General features: G+C 47.4%; 3 non-coding genes across 3 annotated transcripts; all 3 read right to left on the bottom strand.

Annotated features, from left to right (window-relative positions):
• Window positions 1-979: 979 nt before the first annotated feature.
• On the bottom strand, window positions 980-1,170 carry LOC142280550 (U2 spliceosomal RNA). Its single transcript, XR_012742794.1, has one exon. It is a non-coding gene; the product is annotated as a U2 spliceosomal RNA (small nuclear RNA).
• Window positions 1,171-2,557: 1,387 nt separating this feature from the next.
• LOC142280549 (U2 spliceosomal RNA) lies at window positions 2,558-2,748 on the bottom strand. The gene has a single exon (XR_012742793.1). It is a non-coding gene; the product is annotated as a U2 spliceosomal RNA (small nuclear RNA).
• Window positions 2,749-4,135: 1,387 nt separating this feature from the next.
• Window positions 4,136-4,329, bottom strand: LOC142280555 (U2 spliceosomal RNA). Its single transcript, XR_012742798.1, has one exon. It is a non-coding gene; the product is annotated as a U2 spliceosomal RNA (small nuclear RNA).
• Between the last annotated feature and the right edge of the window lie 1,671 nt (window positions 4,330-6,000).

Genomic DNA, 6,000 nt, shown 5'->3' with positions numbered 1-6,000 from the left:
TCACCACCCGCTTCCCTTCTCCTGTCATCCCCCTACCACCCGGGAAAAAAAGAGATTGCCCCCTCCTTCCACTAGCCCACCCTCCCACCCAAAGAACAACTTCTTCTGCGCAGCTTGTTTTCTAGGCAGCAGCGCTATTGTGATGTCATCGGGGGGCATTGTGACAAGCCGCCAGTGTTCCGTCTCTTCATGTTGTGCACAGTTCAAACGGAAAATACATCAACAGGCAGACTACAGAAAAGCTTACTATCAAAGGTTAGAGGGGGGCTTTCTCAGAGGGCTTTTTACAGTTTTTCTATTCCCAATTAGCCGTTTAAGTGTACTTATTGAAAGTAGTAATTCTTTCATAGGCCGCCCTTTCTTAGTATTTGACGTTCCTTATATTGCGGTATGAGGCTTCGCAGTAGGTTGCAAACATTCATCACCCATGACTGTCCCCAATTGAGCTCAGAAGCTCAATGTCTATCATGACCTCTCTTTTAGAATGTCCAAGAGCAAGCAAACTATTCCTCCAGGAGAGGGCGCCAACAGACTACTAAAGAGATCATCATTACTCAAAGAAAACCCCAAAAACCAATGCATGATAGGAATAAACAGGTAACTTTCTTTGGAGTGGAAGCGGAGAGATCGCACCAGATGCCAATTCTAGATGTTATCACACCTGTGGTCACTGCAGCAGCAGGTGAATCCACTTTGTCCAAAAGGGATCTATTCCATTCAATTGCAAATGATCTAGATAAGACAGAGAACTGCAGCACGGGGACATAGCCGAGTTGGTCAGGTTGAGTGGTGATGAGTTTGCTATTTGGATGAATAAAGAAAGTCAAAAGTGTGAAAGATAAAAAACAAAAGGAGGAAGTGTGAAAAGTGAATGGGCCAAATTGAGGTGCATATGAAGACGTATGCTTTCTTCCAATTCATTAAATCGGGCTAATATGAATCAGGTGAATTGAGTTCTGCTTTTGGAAACTGGGTTAAGAAGGGGTGCACCGTTCCTGGAGGTACTGCAATACCAGGTCAATGCGTGGAGTGGACAGAGCAAGCTCTTTTTCCATCTCCCTGTTCTAAAAATCCATTTAATATATGGTCCCCAGATAGGGGACGTATCAGATATTAAACTGATAAGAACAGATACTACACTTGATCTTAGCCAAAAGGCCGAGAAGCGATAACCAGAATTGGTTTGGGCCTCGAGTGGCACCCTGGCCTATGCCGGACACATCTTAGGGAGAGAGAGCGAGAGGGAGACAAACCCACGCCTACACAAGACATTTTGTCACCCAAGCCAACCCTTGAAAAGGCTGCTTTGCAGAGCCAAAACAAGAAGAATGGTGCGTTTTGCAGCCGCCGCCCACTGCAATGAATCTGAATAACTCCTCCTTTAGGGCGCAAGCAACTCCCCTCCCCCTTGCAGTCTTTCCAATTCACGATACAAAAAGACGGACAGGACAGGTTGCCTGACTTTCCGTCACTGCCACCCTTTGCCATCCTTACCCGTAGAAAGCCCTTTCATCATCCCCAAACCCTAATCTTTTCCCTTTCCTTCCCAGCCCCCAAACCCTGCCCTCTGTACCTTTCTCACCACCCGCTTCCCTTCTCCTGTCATCCCCCTACCACCCGGGAAAAAAAGAGATTGCCCCCTCCTTCCACTAGCCCACCCTCCCACCCAAAGAACAACTTCTTCTGCGCAGCTTGTTTTCTAGGCAGCAGCGCTATTGTGATGTCATCGGGGGGCATTGTGACAAGCCGCCAGTGTTCCGTCTCTTCATGTTGTGCACAGTTCAAACGGAAAATACATCAACAGGCAGACTACAGAAAAGCTTACTATCAAAGGTTAGAGGGGGGCTTTCTCAGAGGGCTTTTTACAGTTTTTCTATTCCCAATTAGCCGTTTAAGTGTACTTATTGAAAGTAGTAATTCTTTCATAGGCCGCCCTTTCTTAGTATTTGACGTTCCTTATATTGCGGTATGAGGCTTCGCAGTAGGTTGCAAACATTCATCACCCATGACTGTCCCCAATTGAGCTCAGAAGCTCAATGTCTATCATGACCTCTCTTTTAGAATGTCCAAGAGCAAGCAAACTATTCCTCCAGGAGAGGGCGCCAACAGACTACTAAAGAGATCATCATTACTCAAAGAAAACCCCAAAAACCAATGCATGATAGGAATAAACAGGTAACTTTCTTTGGAGTGGAAGCGGAGAGATCGCACCAGATGCCAATTCTAGATGTTATCACACCTGTGGTCACTGCAGCAGCAGGTGAATCCACTTTGTCCAAAAGGGATCTATTCCATTCAATTGCAAATGATCTAGATAAGACAGAGAACTGCAGCACGGGGACATAGCCGAGTTGGTCAGGTTGAGTGGTGATGAGTTTGCTATTTGGATGAATAAAGAAAGTCAAAAGTGTGAAAGATAAAAAACAAAAGGAGGAAGTGTGAAAAGTGAATGGGCCAAATTGAGGTGCATATGAAGACGTATGCTTTCTTCCAATTCATTAAATCGGGCTAATATGAATCAGGTGAATTGAGTTCTGCTTTTGGAAACTGGGTTAAGAAGGGGTGCACCGTTCCTGGAGGTACTGCAATACCAGGTCAATGCGTGGAGTGGACAGAGCAAGCTCTTTTTCCATCTCCCTGTTCTAAAAATCCATTTAATATATGGTCCCCAGATAGGGGACGTATCAGATATTAAACTGATAAGAACAGATACTACACTTGATCTTAGCCAAAAGGCCGAGAAGCGATAACCAGAATTGGTTTGGGCCTCGAGTGGCACCCTGGCCTATGCCGGACACATCTTAGGGAGAGAGAGCGAGAGGGAGACAAACCCACGCCTACACAAGACATTTTGTCACCCAAGCCAACCCTTGAAAAGGCTGCTTTGCAGAGCCAAAACAAGAAGAATGGTGCGTTTTGCAGCCGCCGCCCACTGCAATGAATCTGAATAACTCCTCCTTTAGGGCGCAAGCAACTCCCCTCCCCCTTGCAGTCTTTCCAATTCACGATACAAAAAGACGGACAGGACAGGTTGCCTGACTTTCCGTCACTGCCACCCTTTGCCATCCTTACCCGTAGAAAGCCCTTTCATCATCCCCAAACCCTAATCTTTTCCCTTTCCTTCCCAGCCCCCAAACCCTGCCCTCTGTACCTTTCTCACCACCCGCTTCCCTTCTCCTGTCATCCCCCTACCACCCGGGAAAAAAAGAGATTGCCCCCTCCTTCCACTAGCCCACCCTCCCACCCAAAGAACAACTTCTTCTGCGCAGCTTGTTTTCTAGGCAGCAGCGCTATTGTGATGTCATCGGGGGGCATTGTGACAAGCCGCCAGTGTTCCGTCTCTTCATGTTGTGCACAGTTCAAACGGAAAATACATCAACAGGCAGACTACAGAAAAGCTTACTATCAAAGGTTAGAGGGGGGCTTTCTCAGAGGGCTTTTTACAGTTTTTCTATTCCCAATTAGCCGTTTAAGTGTACTTATTGAAAGTAGTAATTCTTTCATAGGCCGCCCTTTCTTAGTATTTGACGTTCCTTATATTGCGGTATGAGGCTTCGCAGTAGGTTGCAAACATTCATCACCCATGACTGTCCCCAATTGAGCTCAGAAGCTCAATGTCTATCATGACCTCTCTTTTAGAATGTCCAAGAGCAAGCAAACTATTCCTCCAGGAGAGGGCGCCAACAGACTACTAAAGAGATCATCATTACTCAAAGAAAACCCCAAAAACCAATGCATGATAGGAATAAACAGGTAACTTTCTTTGGAGTGGAAGCGGAGAGATCGCACCAGATGCCAATTCTAGATGTTATCACACCTGTGGTCACTGCAGCAGCAGGTGAATCCACTTTGTCCAAAAGGGATCTATTCCATTCAATTGCAAATGATCTAGATAAGACAGAGAACTGCAGCACGGGGACATAGCCGAGTTGGTCAGGTTGAGTGGTGATGAGTTTGCTATTTGGATGAATAAAGAAAGTCAAAAGTGTGAAAGATAAAAAACAAAAGGAGGAAGTGTGAAAAGTGAATGGGCCAAATTGAGGTGCATATGAAGACGTATGCTTTCTTCCAATTCATTAAATCGGGCTAATATGAATCAGGTGAATTGAGTTCTGCTTTTGGAAACTGGGTTAAGAAGGGGTGCACCGTTCCTGGAGGTACTGCAATACCAGGTCAATGCGTGGAGTGGACAGAGCAAGCTCTTTTTCCATCTCCCTGTTCTAAAAATCCATTTAATATATGGTCCCCAGATAGGGGACGTATCAGATATTAAACTGATAAGAACAGATTTTTTGATTTAATGAAGCTTTCCAAAGCACCACAAAAAATGCATGACCGAAGTCACACCAAAAACAGTGCAAAGGCTAGGATTCGTGTGGACCCCACCGTGAGGAGAGGGTCCCCAAAAATCAACCCCGTCCCTCCGAGCCAGAAGGCCACAGCAAGGGTCAGGGATCTTCGGTGCTCCCCCAAGCCGAAGCCTGGTTGAGCCTTGTCGTTGCTCCCAGCGTCCACCCAGGCATCTTACCCAAGTGGAGTAGAGAGCTACTAGTTGTTGGTTTCGCAGCCGAAACTGCCCGGACCGTCAACCGGTGTTGGTTTCTCAGCCCAAGGCTAACCGGACCTCCAACCGGGTGTTGGTTTCTCAGCCGAAGCTGACCCAGACCTCCAACCGGGTGTTGGTTTCTCAGCCGAAGCTGACCCAGACCTCCAACCGGGTGTTAGTTTCTCAGCCCAAAGCTGACCAGACCTCCGACCGGGATTATAAAAATTTCCCTTCCTAGCCAGAAGGCCGGGATAGGGTAATATGCTCAAAAAGTATGAAAAGGCAAGGTACGGTGTGCTACAGAGCCCAAGGCTTGCCGGGGTCCCAAGCCAGCAAGCTCAGACTCACTCCAGGGTCGTCAGTCCTGGGGCACGTTGTACCATAGCCCCCCACCCTTACTCAGTCTAATAGCCTCGATCCTGGTAGGGCCATGTTTTCCTCTAGATGAATATACTATCCACCCAGAGTACTAGCAAGCGCAACCTTCCAGTGTGCATTGTATCATTGTACTAAGGTGGCCTGGAGCTTAAACCACCTCTTCGAACAACACTACACTTGATCTTAGCCAAAAGGCCGAGAAGCGATAACCAGAATTGGTTTGGGCCTCGAGTGGCACCCTGGCCTATGCCGGACACATCTTAGGGAGAGAGAGCGAGAGGGAGACAAACCCACGCCTACACAAGACATTTTGTCACCCAAGCCAACCCTTGAAAAGGCTGCTTTGCAGAGCCAAAACAAGAAGAATGGTGCGTTTTGCAGCCGCCGCCCACTGCAATGAATCTGAATAACTCCTCCTTTAGGGCGCAAGCAACTCCCCTCCCCCTTGCAGTCTTTCCAATTCACGATACAAAAAGACGGACAGGACAGGTTGCCTGACTTTCCGTCACTGCCACCCTTTGCCATCCTTACCCGTAGAAAGCCCTTTCATCATCCCCAAACCCTAATCTTTTCCCTTTCCTTCCCAGCCCCCAAACCCTGCCCTCTGTACCTTTCTCACCACCCGCTTCCCTTCTCCTGTCATCCCCCTACCACCCGGGAAAAAAAGAGATTGCCCCCTCCTTCCACTAGCCCACCCTCCCACCCAAAGAACAACTTCTTCTGCGCAGCTTGTTTTCTAGGCAGCAGCGCTATTGTGATGTCATCGGGGGGCATTGTGACAAGCCGCCAGTGTTCCGTCTCTTCATGTTGTGCACAGTTCAAACGGAAAATACATCAACAGGCAGACTACAGAAAAGCTTACTATCAAAGGTTAGAGGGGGGCTTTCTCAGAGGGCTTTTTACAGTTTTTCTATTCCCAATTAGCCGTTTAAGTGTACTTATTGAAAGTAGTAATTCTTTCATAGGCCGCCCTTTCTTAGTATTTGACGTTCCTTATATTGCGGTATGAGGCTTCGCAGTAGGTTGCAAACATTCATCACCCATGACTGTCCCCAATTGAGCTCAGAAGCTCAATG

The sequence above is a fragment of the Anomaloglossus baeobatrachus genome, unplaced genomic scaffold (assembly GCF_048569485.1).
Source record: "Anomaloglossus baeobatrachus isolate aAnoBae1 unplaced genomic scaffold, aAnoBae1.hap1 Scaffold_4569, whole genome shotgun sequence".
Classification (NCBI taxonomy): domain Eukaryota; kingdom Metazoa; phylum Chordata; class Amphibia; order Anura; family Aromobatidae; genus Anomaloglossus; species Anomaloglossus baeobatrachus.
This window is presented reverse-complemented; position numbering and strand designations above follow the sequence as displayed.